The following is a 17,661-nucleotide window of genomic DNA, read 5'->3' as shown; positions in this document are numbered from 1 at the left end:
CCTGACTGTCAGTGCACTATCCCAGTACCGCCTCCTCCTGACTGTCAGCGCACTGTCCCAGTACCGCCTCCTCCTGACTGTCAGTGCACATTCCCAGTACCGCCTTCCCCTGACTGTCAGTGCGCTGTCCCAGTACCGCCTCCTCCTGACTGTCAGTGCACTGTTCCAGTACCGCCTCCTCCTAACTGTCAGTGCACTGTCCCAGTACCGCCTCCTCCTGACTGTCAGTGCACTGTCCCAGTACCGCCTCCTCCTGACTGTCAGTGCACTGTTCCAGTACCGCCTCCTCCTGACTGTCAGTGCACTATCCCAGAACTGCCTCCTCCTGACTGTCAGTGCACTGTTCCAGGACCGCCTCCTCCTGAATGTCAATGCACTGTCCCAGTACCGCCTCCTCCTGACTGTCAGTGCGCTGACCCAGTACCGCCTCCTCCTGACTGTCAGTGCACTGTCCCAGTACCGCCTCCTCCTGACTGTCAGTGCACTGTCACAGTACCGCCTCCTCCTGACTGTCAGTGCACTGTCCCAGTACCGTCTCCTCCTGAATGTCAGCGCACTGTCCCAGTACCGCCTCCTCCTGACTGTCAGTGCACTGTCCCAGTATCGCCTCCTCCTGACTGTCAGTGCACTGTCCCAGTACCGCCTCCTCCTGAAAGTCAGTGAACTATCCCAGTACTGCCTCCTCCTGACTGTCAGCGCACTGTCCCAGTACCACCTCCTCCTGACTGTCTGCGCACTATCCCAGTACCGCCTCCTCCTGAATGTCAGCGCACTATCCCAGTCCCGCCTCCTCCTGAATGTCAGCGCACTGTCCCAGTAGTGCCTCCTCCTGACTGTCAGGGCACTATCCCAGTACCGCCTCCTCCTTACTGTCAGTGCACTGTCCCAGTACCGCCTCCTCCTGACTGTCAGTGCACTGTCCCAGTACCGCCTCCTCCTGACTGTCAGTGCACTGTCCCAGTACCGCCTCCTCCTGACTGTCAGTGCACTGTCCCAGTACCGCCTCCTCCTGACTGTCAGTGCACTGTCCCAGTACCGCCTCCTCCTGACTGTCAGCGCACTGTCCCAGTACCGTCTCCTCCTGACGTCAGCGGACTGCCCCAGTGCCGCCTCCTCCTGACAGTCGGTGCGCTGTCCCAGTACCGCCTCCTCCTGACTGTCAGTGCACTGTCCCAGTACCGCCTCCTCCTGACTGTCAGTGCACTGTCCCAGTACCGCCTCCTCCTGACTGTCAGTGCGCTGTCCCAGTACCGCCTCTTCCTGACTGTCAGTGCGCTGTCCCAGTACCGCCTCCTCCTGACTGTCAGTGCACTGTCCCAGTACCGCCTCCTCCTGACTGTCAGTGCACTGTCCCAGTACCGCCTCCTCCTGACTTTCAGTGCACTGTCCCAGTACAGCCTCCTCCTGACTGTCAGTGCACATTCCCAGTACCGCCTCCTCCTGACTTTCACTGCACTATCCCAGTCCTGCCTCCTCCTGACTGTCAGTGCACTATTCCAGTACCGCCTCCTCTTGACTGTCAGCGCACTCTCCCAGTACTGCCTCCTCCTGACTGTCAGTGCACTGTCCCAGTCCTGCCTCCTCCTGACTTTCAGCGCACTATCCCAGTCCTGCCTCCTCCTGACTGTCAGTGCACTGTCCCAGATCCGCCTCCTCCTGACTGTCAGTGCACTGTCCCAGTACCGCCTCCTCCTGACTGTCAGTGCACATTCCCAGTACCGCCTCCTCCTGACTGTCAGTGCACTATCCCAGTACCGCCTCCTCCTGACTGTCAGTGCACTGTCCCAGTACCGCCTCCTCCTGACTGTCAGTGCGCTGTCCCAGTACCGCCTCCTCCTGACTGTCAACGCACATTCCCAGCACCGCCTCCTCCTGACTGTCAGCGCACATTCCCAGCACCGCCTCCTCCTGACTGGCAGTGCACATTCCCAGTACTGCCTCCTCCTGACTGTCAGCGCACATTCCCAGCACCTCCTCCCCCTGACTGTCAGTGCACATTGCCAGCACCGCCTCCCCCTGACTGTCAGCGCACTAACCCAGTACCGCCTCCTCCTGACTGTCAGTGCACATTCCCAGTACCGCCTCCCCCTGACTGTCAGTGCACTGTCCCAGTACCGCCTCCTCCTGACTGTCAGTGCACTGTCCCAGTACTGCCTCCTCCTGACTGTCAGTGCACTGTCCCAGTACTGCCTCCTCCTGACTGTCAGTGCACTGTCCCAGTCCTGCCTCCTCCTGACTTTCAGCGCACTATCCCAGTCCTGCCTCCTCCTGACTGTCAGTGCACTGTCCCAGCACCGCCTCCTCCTGACTGTCAGGGCACTATCCCAGTACCGCCTCCTCCTTACTGTCAGTGCACTGTCCCAGTACCGCCTCCTCCTGACTGTCAGTGCACTGTCCCAGTACCGCCTCCTCCTGACTGTCAGTGCACTGTCCCAGTACCGCCTCCTCCTGACTGTCAGTGCACTGTCCCAGTACCGCCTCCTCCTGACTGTCAGCGCACTGTCCCAGTACCGTCTCCTCCTGACGTCAGCGGACTGCCCCAGTGCCGCCTCCTCCTGACAGTCAGTGCGCTGTCCCAGTACCGCTTCCTCCTGACTGTCAGTGCACTGTCCCAGTACCGCCTCCTCCTGACTGTCAGTGCACTGTCCCAGTACCGCCTCCTCCTGACTGTCAGTGCGCTGTCCCAGTACCGCCTCTTCCTGACTGTCAGTGCGCTGTCCCAGTACCGCCTCCTCCTGACTGTCAGTGCACTGTCCCAGTACCGCCTCCTCCTGACTGTCAGTGCACTGTCCCAGTACCGCCTCCTCCTGACTTTCAGTGCACTGTCCCAGTACAGCCTCCTCCTGACTGTCAGTGCACATTCCCAGTACCGCCTCCTCCTGACTTTCACTGCACTATCCCAGTCCTGCCTCCTCCTGACTGTCAGTGCACTATTCCAGTACCGCCTCCTCTTGACTGTCAGCGCACTCTCCCAGTACTGCCTCCTCCTGACTGTCAGTGCACTGTCCCAGTCCTGCCTCCTCCTGACTTTCAGCGCACTATCCCAGTCCTGCCTCCTCCTGACTGTCAGTGCACTGTCCCAGATCCGCCTCCTCCTGACTGTCAGTGCACTGTCCCAGTACCGCCTCCTCTTGACTGTCAGTGCACATTCCCAGTACCGCCTCCTCCTGACTGTCAGTGCAGTATCCCAGTACCGCCTCCTCCTGACTGTCAGTGCACTGTCCCAGTACCGCCTCCTCCTGACTGTCAGTGCGCTGTCCCAGTACCGCCTCCTCCTGACTGTCAACGCACATTCCCAGCACCGCCTCCTCCTGACTGTCAGCGCACATTCCCAGCACCGCCTCCTCCTGACTGTCAGTGCACATTCCCAGTACTGCCTCCTCCTGACAGTCAGCGCACATTCCCAGCACCGCCTCCCCCTGACTGTCAGTGCACATTGCCAGCACCGCCTCCCCCTGACTGTCAGCGCACTAACCCAGTACCGCCTCCTCCTGACTGTCAGTGCACATTCCCAGTACCGCCTCCCCCTGACTGTCAGTGCACTGTCCCAGTACCGCCTCCTCCTGACTGTCAGTGCACTGTCCCAGTACTGCCTCCTCCTGACTGTCAGTGCACTGTCCCAGGACCGCCTCCTCCTGACTGTCAGTGCACTGTTCCAGGACCGCCTCCTCCTGAATGTCAATGCACTGTCCCAGTACCGCCTCCTCCTGACTGTCAGTGCGCTGACCCAGTACCGCCTCCTCCTGACTGTCAGTGCACTGTCCCAGTACCGCCTCCTCCTGACTGTCAGTGCACTGTCCCAGTACCGCCTCCTCCTGACTGTCAGTGCACTGTCCCAGTACCGTCTCCTCCTGAATGTCAGCGCACTGTCCCAGTACCGCCTCCTCCTGACTGTCAGTGCACTGTCCCAGTATCGCCTCCTCCTGACTGTCAGTGCACTGTCCCAGTACCGCCTCCTCCTGAAAGTCAGTGAACTATCCCAGTACTGCCTCCTCCTGACTGTCAGCGCACTGTGCCAGTACCACCTCCTCCTGACTGTCTGCGCACTATCCCAGTACCGCCTCCTCCTGAATGTCAGCGCACTATCCCAGTCCCGCCTCCTCCTGAATGTCAGCGCACTGTCCCAGTAGTGCCTCCTCCTGACTGTCAGGCCACTATCCCAGTACCGCCTCCTCCTTACTGTCAGTGCACTGTCCCAGTACCGCCTCCTCCTGACTGTCAGTGCACTGTCCCAGTACCGCCTCCTCCTGACTGTCAGTGCACTGTCCCAGTACCGCCTCCTCCTGACTGTCAGTGCACTGTCCCGGTACCGCCTCCTCCTGACTGTCAGTGCACTGTCCCAGTACCGCCTCCTCCTGACTGTCAGCGCACTGTCCCAGTACCGTCTCCTCCTGACGTCAGCGGACTGCCCCAGTGCCGCCTCCTCCTGACAGTCGGTGCGCTGTCCCAGTACCGCCTCCTCCTGACTGTCAGTGCACTGTCCCAGTACCGCCTCCTCCTGACTGTCAGTGCACTGTCCCAGTACCGCCTCCTCCTGACTGTCAGTGCGCTGTCCCAGTACCGCCTCTTCCTGACTGTCAGTGCGCTGTCCCAGTACCGCCTCCTCCTGACTGTCAGTGCACTGTCCCAGTACCGCCTCCTCCTGACTGTCAGTGCACTGTCCCAGTACCGCCTCCTCCTGACTTTCAGTGCACTGTCCCAGTACAGCCTCCTCCTGACTGTCAGTGCACATTCCCAGTACCGCCTCCTCCTGACTTTCACTGCACTATCCCAGTCCTGCCTCCTCCTGACTGTCAGTGCACTATTCCAGTACCGCCTCCTCTTGACTGTCAGCGCACTCTCCCAGTACTGCCTCCTCCTGACTGTCAGTGCACTGTCCCAGTCCTGCCTCCTCCTGACTCTCAGCGCACTATCCCAGTCCTGCCTCCTCCTGACTGTCAGTGCACTGTCCCAGATCCGCCTCCTCCTGACTGTCAGTGCACTGTCCCAGTACCGCCTCCTCCTGACTGTCAGTGCACATTCCCAGTACCGCCTCCTCCTGACTGTCAGTGCACTATCCCAGTACCGCCTCCTCCTGACTGTCAGTGCACTGTCCCAGTACCGCCTCCTCCTGACTGTCAGTGCGCTGTCCCAGTACTGCCTCCTCCTGACTGTCAACGCACATTCCCAGCACCGCCTCCTCCTGACTGTCAGCGCACATTCCCAGCACCGCCTCCTCCTGACTGTCAGTGCACATTCCCAGTACTGCCTCCTCCTGACTGTCAGCGCACATTCCCAGCACCTCCTCCCCCCGACTGACAGTGCACATTGCCAGCACCGCCTCCCCCTGACTGTCAGCGCACTAACCCAGTACCGCCTCCTCCTGACTGTCAGTGCACATTCCCAGTACCGCCTCCCCCTGACTGTCAGTGCACTGTCCCAGTACCGCCTCCTCCTGACTGTCAGTGCACTGTCCCAGTACTGCCTCCTCCTGACTGTCAGTGCACTGTCCCAGTACTGCCTCCTCCTGACTGTCAGTGCACTGTCCCAGTCCTGCCTCCTCCTGACTTTCAGCGCACTATCCCAGTCCTGCCTCCTCCTGACTGTCAGTGCACTGTCCCAGCACCGCCTCCTCCTGACTGTCAGGGCACTATCCCAGTACCGCCTCCTCCTTACTGTCAGTGCACTGTCCCAGTACCGCCTCCTCCTGACTGTCAGTGCACTGTCCCAGTACCGCCTCCTCCTGACTGTCAGTGCACTGTCCCAGTACCGCCTCCTCCTGACTGTCAGTGCACTGTCCCAGTACCGCCTCCTCCTGACTGTCAGCGCACTGTCCCAGTACCGTCTCCTCCTGACGTCAGCGGACTGCCCCAGTGCCGCCTCCTCCTGACAGTCAGTGCGCTGTCCCAGTACCGCTTCCTCCTGACTGTCAGTGCACTGTCCCAGTATCGCCTCCTCCTGACTGTCAGTGCACTGTCCCAGTACCGCCTCCTCCTGACTGTCAGTGCGCTGTCCCAGTACCGCCTCTTCCTGACTGTCAGTGCGCTGTCCCAGTACCGCCTCCTCCTGACTGTCAGTGCACTGTCCCAGTACCGCCTCCTCCTGACTGTCAGTGCACTGTCCCAGTACCGCCTCATCCTGACTTTCAGTGCACTGTCCCAGTACAGCCTCCTCCTGACTGTCAGTGCACATTCCCAGTACCGCCTCCTCCTGACTTTCACTGCACTATCCCAGTCCTGCCTCCTCCTGACTGTCAGTGCACTATTCCAGTACCGCCTCCTCTTGACTGTCAGCGCACTCTCCCAGTACTGCCTCCTCCTGACTGTCAGTGCACTGTCCCAGTCCTGCCTCCTCCTGACTTTCAGCGCACTATCCCAGTCCTGCCTCCTCCTGACTGTCAGTGCACTGTCCCAGATCCGCCTCCTCCTGACTGTCAGTGCACTGTCCCAGTACCGCCTCCTCTTGACTGTCAGTGCACATTCCCAGTACCGCCTCCTCCTGACTGTCAGTGCACTATCCCAGTACCGCCTCCTCCTGACTGTCAGTGCACTGTCCCAGTACCGCCTCCTCCTGACTGTCAGTGCGCTGTCCCAGTACCGCCTCCTCCTGACTGTCAACGCACATTCCCAGCACCGCCTCCTCCTGACTGTCAGCGCACATTCCCAGCACCGCCTCCTCCTGACTGTCAGTGCACATTCCGAGTACTGCCTCCTCCTGACTGTCAGCGCACATTCCCAGCACCGCCTCCCCCTGACTGTCAGTGCACATTGCCAGCACCGCCTCCCCCTGACTGTCAGCGCACTAACCCAGTACCGCCTCCTCCTGACTGTCAGTGCACATTCCCAGTACCGCCTCCCCCTGACTGTCAGTGCACTGTCCCAGTGCCGCCTCCTCCTGACTGTCAGTGCACTGTCCCAGTACTGCCTCCTCCTGACTGTCAGTGCACTGTCCCAGTACTGCCTCCTCCTGACTGTCAGTGCACTGTCCCAGTCCTGCCTCCTCCTGACTTTCAGCGCACTATCCCAGTCCTGCCTCTTCCTGACTGTCAGTGCACTGTCCCAGCACCGCCTCCCCCTGACTGTCAGCGCACTAACCCAGTACCGCCTCCTCCTGACTGTCAGTGCACATTCCCAGCACCGCCTCCCCCTGACTGTCAGCACACTAACCCAGTACCGCCTCCTCCTGACTGTCAGTGCACTGTCCCAGTACCCCCTCCTCCTGACTGTCAGTGCACTGTCCCAGTCCAGCCTCCTCCTGACTGTCAGCGCACTATCCCAGTACCGCCTCCTCCTGACTGTCAGTGCACTATCCCAGTACCGCCTCCTCCTGAATGTCAGCGCACTGTCCCAGTACCGCCTCCTCCTGACTGTCAGTGCACATTCCCAGTACCGCCTTCCCCTGACTGTCAGTGCGCTGTCCCAGTACCGCCTCCTCCTGACTGTCAGTGCACTGTTCCAGTACCGCCTCCTCCTAACTGTCAGTGCACTGTCCCAGTACCGCCTCCTCCTGACTGTCAGTGCACTGTTCCAGTACCGCCTCCTCCTGAATGTCAATGCACTGTCCCAGTACCGCCTCCTCCTGACTGTCAGTGCGCTGACCCAGTACCGCCTCCTCCTGACTGTCAGTGCACTGTCCCAGTACCGCCTCCTCCTGACTGTCAGTGCACTGTCCCAGTACCGCCTCCTCCTGACTGTCAGTGCACTGTCCCAGTACCGCCTCCTCCTGACTGTCAGTGCACTGTCCCAGTATCGCCTCCTCCTGACTGTCAGTGCACTGTCCCAGTACCGCCTCCTCCTGAAAGTCCGTGCACTATCCCAGTACTGCCTCCTCCTGACTGTCAGCGCACTGTCCCAGTACCACCTCCTCCTGACTGTCTGCGCACTATCCCAGTACCGCCTCCTCCTGAATGTCAGCGCACTATCCCAGTCCCGCCTCCTCCTGAATGTCAGCGCACTGTCCCAGTACCGCCTCCTCCTGACTGTCAGGGCACTATCCCAGTACCGCCTCCTCCTTACTGTCAGTGCACTGTCCCAGTACCGCCTCCTCCTGACTGTCAGTGCACTGTCCCAGTACCGCCTCCTCCTGACTGTCAGTGCACTGTCCCAGTACCGCCTCCTCCTGACTGTCAGTGCACTGTCCCAGTACCGCCTCCTCCTGACTGTCAGCGCACTGTCCCAGTACCGTCTCCTCCTGACGTCAGCGGACTGCCCCAGTGCCGCCTCTTCCTGACAGTCAGTGCGCTGTCCCAGTACCGCCTCCTCCTGACTGTCAGTGCACTGTCCCAGTACCGCCTCCTCCTGACTGTCAGTGCACTATCCCAGTACCGCCTCCTCCTGACTGTCATTGCACTGTCCCAGTACCGCCTCCTCCTGACTGTCAGTGCGCTGTCCCAGTACCGCCTCCTCCTGACTGTCAACGCACATTCCCAGCATCGCCTCCTCCTGACTGTCAGCGCACATTCCCAGCACCGCCTCCTCCTGACTGTCAGTGCACATTCCCAGTACTGCCTCCTCCTGACTGTCAGCGCACATTCCCAGCACCGCCTCCCCCTGACTGTCAGTGCACATTGCCAGCACCGCCTCCCCCTGACTGTCAGCGCACTAACCCAGTACCGCCTCCTCCTGACTGTCAGTGCACATTCCCAGTACCGCCTCCCCCTGACTGTCAGTGCACTGTCCCAGTACCGCCTCCTCCTGACTGTCAGTGCACTGTCCCAGTACTGCCTCCTCCTGACTGTCAGTGCACTGTCCCAGTACTGCCTCCTCCTGACTGTCAGTGCACTGTCCCAGTCCTGCCTCCTCCTGACTTTCAGCGCACTATCCCAGTCCTGCCTCCTCCTGACTGTCAGTGCACTGTCCCAGCACCGCCTCCCCCTGACTGTCAGCGCACTAACCCAGTACCGCCTCCTCCTGACTGTCAGTGCACATTCCCAGTACCGCCTCCCCCTGACTGTCAGCACACTAACCCAGTACCGCCTCCTCCTGACTGTCAGTGCACTGTCCCAGTACCCCCTCCTCCTGACTGTCAGTGCACTGTCCCAGTCCAGCCTCCTCCTGACTGTCAGTGCACTGTCCCAGTACAGCCTCCTCCTGACTGTCAGTGCACATTCCCAGTACCGCCTCCTCCTGACTTTCACTGCACTATCCCAGTCCTGCCTCCTCCTGACTGTCAGTGCACTATTCCAGTACCGCCTCCTCTTGACTGTCAGCGCACTCTCCCAGTACTGCCTCCTCCTGACTGTCAGTGCACTGTCCCAGTCCTGCCTCCTCCTGACTTTCAGCGCACTATCCCAGTCCTGCCTCCTCCTGACTGTCAGTGCACTGTCCCAGATCCGCCTCCTCCTGACTGTCAGTGCACTGTCCCAGTACCGCCTCCTCCTGACTGTCAGTGCACATTCCCAGTACCGCCTCCTCCTGACTGTCAGTGCACTATCCCAGTACCGCCTCCTCCTGACTGTCAGTGCACTGTCCCAGTACCGCCTCCTCCTGACTGTCAGTGCGCTGTCCCAGTACCGCCTCCTCCTGACTGTCAACGCACATTCCCAGCACCGCCTCCTCCTGACTGTCAGCGCACATTCCCAGCACCGCCTCCTCCTGACTGTCAGTGCACATTCCCAGTACTGCCTCCTCCTGACTGTCAGCGCACATTCCCAGCACCTCCTCCCCCTGACTGTCAGTGCACATTGCCAGCACCGCCTCCCCCTGACTGTCAGCGCACTAACCCAGTACCGCCTCCTCCTGACTGTCAGTGCACATTCCCAGTACCGCCTCCCCCTGACTGTCAGTGCACTGTCCCAGTACCGCCTCCTCCTGACTGTCAGTGCACTGTCCCAGTACTGCCTCCTCCTGACTGTCAGTGCACTGTCCCAGTACTGCCTCCTCCTGACTGTCAGTGCACTGTCCCAGTCCTGCCTCCTCCTGACTTTCAGCGCACTATCCCAGTCCTGCCTCCTCCTGACTGTCAGTGCACTGTCCCAGCACCGCCTCCTCCTGACTGTCAGGGCACTATCCCAGTACCGCCTCCTCCTTACTGTCAGTGCACTGTCCCAGTACCGCCTCCTCCTGACTGTCAGTGCACTGTCCCAGTACCGCCTCCTCCTGACTGTCAGTGCACTGTCCCAGTACCGCCTCCTCCTGACTGTCAGTGCACTGTCCCAGTACCGCCTCCTCCTGACTGTCAGCGCACTGTCCCAGTACCGTCTCCTCCTGACGTCAGCGGACTGCCCCAGTGCCGCCTCCTCCTGACAGTCAGTGCGCTGTCCCAGTACCGCTTCCTCCTGACTGTCAGTGCACTGTCCCAGTACCGCCTCCTCCTGACTGTCAGTGCACTGTCCCAGTACCGCCTCCTCCTGACTGTCAGTGCGCTGTCCCAGTACCGCCTCTTCCTGACTGTCAGTGCGCTGTCCCAGTACCGCCTCCTCCTGACTGTCAGTGCACTGTCCCAGTACCGCCTCCTCCTGACTGTCAGTGCACTGTCCCAGTACCGCCTCCTCCTGACTTTCAGTGCACTGTCCCAGTACAGCCTCATCCTGACTGTCAGTGCACATTCCCAGTACCGCCTCCTCCTGACTTTCACTGCACTATCCCAGTCCTGCCTCCTCCTGACTGTCAGTGCACTATTCCAGTACCGCCTCCTCTTGACTGTCAGCGCACTCTCCCAGTACTGCCTCCTCCTGACTGTCAGTGCACTGTCCCAGTCCTGCCTCCTCCTGACTTTCAGCGCACTATCCCAGTCCTGCCTCCTCCTGACTGTCAGTGCACTGTCCCAGATCCGCCTCCTCCTGACTGTCAGTGCACTGTCCCAGTACCGCCTCCTCTTGACTGTCAGTGCACATTCCCAGTACCGCCTCCTCCTGACTGTCAGTGCACTATCCCAGTACCGCCTCCTCCTGACTGTCAGTGCACTGTCCCAGTACCGCCTCCTCCTGACTGTCAGTGCGCTGTCCCAGTACCGCCTCCTCCTGACTGTCAACGCACATTCCCAGCACCGCCTCCTCCTGACTGTCAGCGCACATTCCCAGCACCGCCTCCTCCTGACTGTCAGTGCACATTCCGAGTACTGCCTCCTCCTGACTGTCAGCGCACATTCCCAGCACCGCCTCCCCCTGACTGTCAGTGCACATTGCCAGCACCGCCTCCCCCTGACTGTCAGCGCACTAACCCAGTACCGCCTCCTCCTGACTGTCAGTGCACATTCCCAGTACCGCCTCCCCCTGACTGTCAGTGCACTGTCCCAGTACCGCCTCCTCCTGACTGTCAGTGCACTGTCCCAGTACTGCCTCCTCCTGACTGTCAGTGCACTGTCCCAGTACTGCCTCCTCCTGACTGTCAGTGCACTGTCCCAGTCCTGCCTCCTCCTGACTTTCAGCGCACTATCCCAGTCCTGCCTCTTCCTGACTGTCAGCGCACTAACCCAGTACCGCCTCCTCCTGACTGTCAGTGCACATTCCCAGCACCGCCTCCCCCTGACTGTCAGCACACTAACCCAATACCGCCTCCTCCTGACTGTCAGTGCACTGTCCCAGTACCCCCTCCTCCTGACTGTCAGTGCACTGTCCCAGTCCAGCCTCCTCCTGACTGTCAGCGCACTATCCCAGTACCGCCTCCTCCTGACTGTCAGTGCACTATCCCAGTACCGCCTCCTCCTGAATGTCAGCGCACTGTCCCAGTACCGCCTCCTCCTGACTGTCAGTGCACATTCCCAGTACCGCCTTCCCCTGACTGTCAGTGCGCTGTCCCAGTACCGCCTCCTCCTGACTGTCAGTGCACTGTTCCAGTACCGCCTCCTCCTAACTGTCAGTGCACTGTCCCAGTACCGCCTCCTCCTGACTGTCAGTGCACTGTTCCAGTACCGCCTCCTCCTGAATGTCAATGCACTGTCCCAGTACCGCCTCCTCCTGACTGTCAGTGCGCTGACCCAGTACCGCCTCCTCCTGACTGTCAGTGCACTGTCCCAGTACCGCCTCCTCCTGACTGTCAGTGCACTGTCCCAGTACCGCCTCCTCCTGACTGTCAGTGCACTGTCCCAGTACCGCCTCCTCCTGACTGTCAGTGCACTGTCCCAGTATCGCCTCCTCCTGACTGTCAGTGCACTGTCCCAGTACCGCCTCCTCCTGAAAGTCAGTGCACTATCCCAGTACTGCCTCCTCCTGACTGTCAGCGCACTGTCCCAGTACCACCTCCTCCTGACTGTCTGCGCACTATCCCAGTACCGCCTCCTCCTGAATGTCAAAGCACTATCCCAGTCCCGCCTCCTCCTGAATGTCAGCGCACTGTCCCCGTACCGCCTCCTCCTGACTGTCAGGGCACTATCCCAGTACCGCCTCCTCCTTACTGTCAGTGCACTGTCCCAGTACCGCCTCCTCCTGACTGTCAGTGCACTGTCCCAGTACCGCCTCCTCCTGACTGTCAGTGCACTGTCCCAGTACCGCCTCCTCCTGACTGTCAGTGCACTGTCCCAGTACCGCCTCCTCCTGACTGTCAGCGCACTGTCCCAGTACCGTCTCCTCCTGACGTCAGCGGACTGCCCCAGTGCCGCCTCTTCCTGACAGTCAGTGCGCTGTCCCAGTACCGCCTCCTCCTGACTGTCAGTGCACTGTCCCAGTACCGCCTCCTCCTGACTGTCAGTGCACTATCCCAGTACCGCCTCCTCCTGACTGTCAGTGCACTGTCCCAGTACCGCCTCCTCCTGACTGTCAGTGCGCTGTCCCAGTACCGCCTCCTCCTGACTGTCAACGCACATTCCCAGCACCGCCTCCTCCTGACTGTCAGCGCACATTCCCAGCACCGCCTCCTCCTGACTGTCAGTGCACATTCCCAGTACTGCCTCCTCCTGACTGTCAGCGCACATTCCCAGCACCGCCTCCCCCTGACTGTCAGTGCACATTGCCAGCACCGCCTCCCCCTGACTGTCAGCGCACTAACCCAGTACCGCCTCCTCCTGACTGTCAGTGCACATTCCCAGTACCGCCTCCCCCTGACTGTCAGTGCACTGTCCCAGTACCGCCTCCTCCTGACTGTCAGTGCACTGTCCCAGTACTGCCTCCTCCTGACTGTCAGTGCACTGACCCAGTACTGCCTCCTCCTGACTGTCAGTGCACTGTCCCAGTCCTGCCTCCTCCTGACTTTCAGCGCACTATCCCAGTCCTGCCTCCTCCTGACTGTCAGTGCACTGTCCCAGCACCGCCTCCCCCTGACTGTCAGCGCACTAACCCAGTACCGCCTCCTCCTGACTGTCAGTGCACATTCCCAGCACCGCCTCCCCCTGACTGTCAGCACACTAACCCAGTACCGCCTCCTCCTGACTGTCAGTGCACTGTCCCAGTACCCCCTCCTCCTGACTGTCAGTGCACTGTCCCAGTCCAGCCTCCTCCTGACTGTCAGTGCGCTGTCCCAGTACCGCCTCCTCCTGACTGTCAGCGCACTATCCCAGTACCGCCTCCTCCTGACTGTCAGTGCACTATCCCAGTACCGCCTCCTCCTGAATGTCAGCGCACTGTCCCAGTACCGCCTCCTCCTGACTGTCAGTGCACATTCCCAGTACCCGCCTTCCCCTGACTGTCAGTGCGCTGTCCCAGTACCGCCTCCTCCTGACTGTCAGTGCACTGTTCCAGTACCGCCTCCTCCTAACTGTCAGTGCACTGTCCCAGTACCGCCTCCTCCTGACTGTCAGTGCACTGTTCCAGTACCGCCTCCTCCTGACTGTCAGTGCACTGTCCCAGTACCGCCTCCTCCTGACTGTCAGTGCACTGTCCCAGTACCGCCTCCTCCTGACTGTCAGTGCACTGTCCCAGTACCGCCTCCTCCTGACTGTCAGTGCACTGTCCCAGTATCGCCTCCTCCTGACTGTCAGTGCACTGTCCCAGTACCGCCTCCTCCTGAAAGTCAGTGCACTATCCCAGTACTGCCTCCTCCTGACTGTCAGCGCACTGTCCCAGTACCACCTCCTCCTGACTGTCTGCGCACTATCCCAGTACCGCCTCCTCCTGAATGTCAGCGCACTATCCCAGTCCCGCCTCCTCCTGAATGTCAGCGCACTGTCCCAGTACAGCCTCCTCCTGACTGTCAGGGCACTATCCCAGTACCGCCTCCTCCTTACTGTCAGTGCACTGTCCCAGTACCGCCTCCTCCTGACTGTCAGTGCACTGTCCCAGTACCGCCTCCTCCTGACTGTCAGTGCACTGTCCCAGTACCGCCTCCTCCTGACTGTCAGTGCACTGTCCCAGTACCGCCTCCTCCTGACTGTCAGCGCACTGTCCCAGTACCGTCTCCTCCTGACGTCAGCGGACTGCCCCAGTGCCGCCTCTTCCTGACAGTCAGTGCGCTGTCCCAGTACCGCCTCCTCCTGACTCTCAGTGCACTGTCCCAGTACCGCCTTCTCCTGACTGTCAGTGCACTGTCCCAGTACCGCCTCCTCCTGACTGTCAGTGCGCTGTCCCAATACCGCCTCCTCCTGACTGTCAGAGCACTGTCCCAGTACTGCCTCCTCCTGACTGTCAGTGCACTGTCCCAGTCCTGCCTCCTCCTGACTTTCAGCGCACTATCCCAGTCCTGCCTCCTCCTGACTGTCAGTGCACTGTCCCAGCACCGCCTCCCCCTGACTGTCAGCGCACTAACCCAGTACCCGCCTCCTCCTGACTGTCAGTGCACATTCCCAGCACCGCCTCCCCCTGACTGTCAGCACACTAACCGAGTACCGCCTCCTCCTGACTGTCAGTGCACTGTCCCAGTACCCCCTCCTCCTGACTGTCAGTGCACTGTCCCAGCACCGCCTCCCCCTGACTGTCAGTGCGCTGTCCCAGTACCGCCTCCTCCTGACTGTCAGTGCACATTCCCAGTACCGCCTCCCCCTGACTGTCAGTGCACTGTCCCAGTACCGCCTCCTCCTGACTGTCAGTGCACTGTCCCAGTACTGCCTCCTCCTGACTGTCAGTGCACTGACCCAGTACTGCCTCCTCCTGACTGTCAGTGCACTGTCCCAGTCCTGCCTCCTCCTGACTTTCAGCGCACTATCCCAGTCCTGCCTCCTCCTGACTGTCAGTGCACTGTCCCAGCACCGCCTCCCCCTGACTGTCAGCGCACTAACCCAGTACCGCCTCCTCCTGACTGTCAGTGCACATTCCCAGCACCGCCTCCCCCTGACTGTCAGCACACTAACCCAGTACCGCCTCCTCCTGACTGTCAGTGCACTGTCCCAGTACCCCCTCCTCCTGACTGTCAGTGCACTGTCCCAGTCCAGCCTCCTCCTGACTGTCAGTGCGCTGTCCCAGTACCGCCTCCTCCTGACTGTCAGCGCACTATCCCAGTACCGCCTCCTCCTGACTGTCAGTGCACTATCCCAGTACCGCCTCCTCCTGAATGTCAGCGCACTGTCCCAGTACCGCCTCCTCCTGACTGTCAGTGCACATTCCCAGTACCGCCTTCCCCTGACTGTCAGTGCGCTGTCCCAGTACCGCCTCCTCCTGACTGTCAGTGCACTGTTCCAGTACCCGCCTCCTCCTAACTGTCAGTGCACTGTCCCAGTACCGCCTCCTCCTGACTGTCAGTGCACTGTTCCAGTACCGCCTCCTCCTGAATGTCAATGCACTGTCCCAGTACCGCCTCCTCCTGACTGTCAGTGCGCTGACCCAGTACCGCCTCCTCCTGACTGTCAGTGCACTGTCCCAGTACCGCCTCCTCCTGACTGTCAGTGCACTGTCCCAGTACCGCCTCCTCCTGACTGTCAGTGCACTGTCCCAGTACCGCCTCCTCCTGACTGTCAGTGCACTGTCCCAGTATCGCCTCCTCCTGACTGTCAGTGCACTGTCCCAGTACCCGCCTCCTCCTGAAAGTCAGTGCACTATCCCAGTACTGCCTCCTCCTGACTGTCAGCGCACTGTCCCAGTACCACCTCCTCCTGACTGTCTGCGCACTATCCCAGTACCGCCTCCTCCTGAATGTCAGCGCACTATCCCAGTCCCGCCTCCTCCTGAATGTCAGCGCACTGTCCCAGTACAGCCTCCTCCTGACTGTCAGGGCACTATCCCAGTACCGCCTCCTCCTTACTGTCAGTGCACTGTCCCAGTACCGCCTCCTCCTGACTGTCAGTGCACTGTCCCAGTACCGCCTCCTCCTGACTGTCAGTGCACTGTCCCAGTACCGCCTCCTCCTGACTGTCAGTGCACTGTCCCAGTACCGCCTCCTCCTGACTGTCAGCGCACTGTCCCAGTACCGTCTCCTCCTGACGTCAGCGGACTGCCCCAGTGCCGCCTCTTCCTGACAGTCAGTGCGCTGTCCCAGTACCGCCTCCTCCTGACTCTCAGTGCACTGTCCCAGTACCCGCCTTCTCCTGACTGTCAGTGCACTGTCCCAGTACCGCCTCCTCCTGACTGTCAGTGCGCTGTCCCAATACCGCCTCCTCCTGACTGTCAGAGCACTGTCCCAGTACTGCCTCCTCCTGACTGTCAGTGCACTGTCCCAGTCCTGCCTCCTCCTGACTTTCAGCGCACTATCCCAGTCCTGCCTCCTCCTGACTGTCAGTGCACTGTCCCAGCACCGCCTCCCCCTGACTGTCAGCGCACTAACCCAGTACCGCCTCCTCCTGACTGTCAGTGCACATTCCCAGCACCGCCTCCCCCTGACTGTCAGCACACTAACCGAGTACCGCCTCCTCCTGACTGTCAGTGCACTGTCCCAGTACCCCCTCCTCCTGACTGTCAGTGCACTGTCCCAGTCCAGCCTCCTCCTGACTGTCAGTGCGCTGTCCCAGTACCGCCTCCTCCTGACTGTCAGTGCACTATCCCAGTACCGCCTCCTCCTGACTGTCAGTGCACTATCCCAGTACCGCCTCCTCCTGACTGTCAGCGCACTGTCCCAGTACCGCCTCCTCCTGACTGTCAGTGCACATTCCCAGTACCGCCTTCCCCTGACTGTCAGTGCGCTGTCCCAGTACCGCCTCCTCCTGACTGTCAGTGCACTGTTCCAGTACCGCCTCCTCCTAACTGTCAGTGCACTGTCCCAGTACCGCCTCCTCCTGACTGTCAGTGCACTGTTCCAGTACCGCCTCCTCCTGAATGTCAATGCACTGTCCCAGTACCGCCTCCTCCTGACTGTCAGTGCGCTGACCCAGTACCGCCTCCTCCTGACTGTCAGTGCACTGTCCCAGTACCGCCTCCTCCTGACTGTCAGTGCACTGTCCCAGTACCGCCTCCTCCTGACTGTCAGTGCACTGTCCCAGTACCGCCTCCTCCTGACTGTCAGTGCACTGTCCCAGTATCGCCTCCTCCTGACTGTCAGTGCACTGTCCCAGTACCGCCTCCTCCTGAAAGTCAGTGCACTATCCCAGTACTGCCTCCTCCTGACTGTCAGCGCACTGTCCCAGTACCACCTCCTCCTGACTGTCTGCGCACTATCCCAGTACCGCCTCCTCCTGAATGTCAGCGCACTATCCCAGTCCCGCCTCCTCCTGAATGTCAGCGCACTGTCCCAGTACCGCCTCCTCCTGACTGTCAGGGCACTATCCCAGTACCGCCTCCTTCTTACTGTCAGTGCACTGTCCCAGTACCGCCTCCTCCTGACTGTCAGTGCACTGTCCCAGTACCGCCTCCTCCTGACTGTCAGTGCACTGTCCCAGTACCGCCTCCTCCTGACTGTCAGTGCACTGTCCCAGTACCGCCTCCTCCTGACTGTCAGTGCACTGTCCCAG

The sequence above is a fragment of the Scyliorhinus torazame genome, chromosome 13 (assembly GCF_047496885.1).
Source record: "Scyliorhinus torazame isolate Kashiwa2021f chromosome 13, sScyTor2.1, whole genome shotgun sequence".
Taxonomy (NCBI): domain Eukaryota; kingdom Metazoa; phylum Chordata; class Chondrichthyes; order Carcharhiniformes; family Scyliorhinidae; genus Scyliorhinus; species Scyliorhinus torazame.
The sequence above is the reverse complement of the archived record's forward strand: the minus strand, read 5'-3'. Positions refer to the sequence as shown.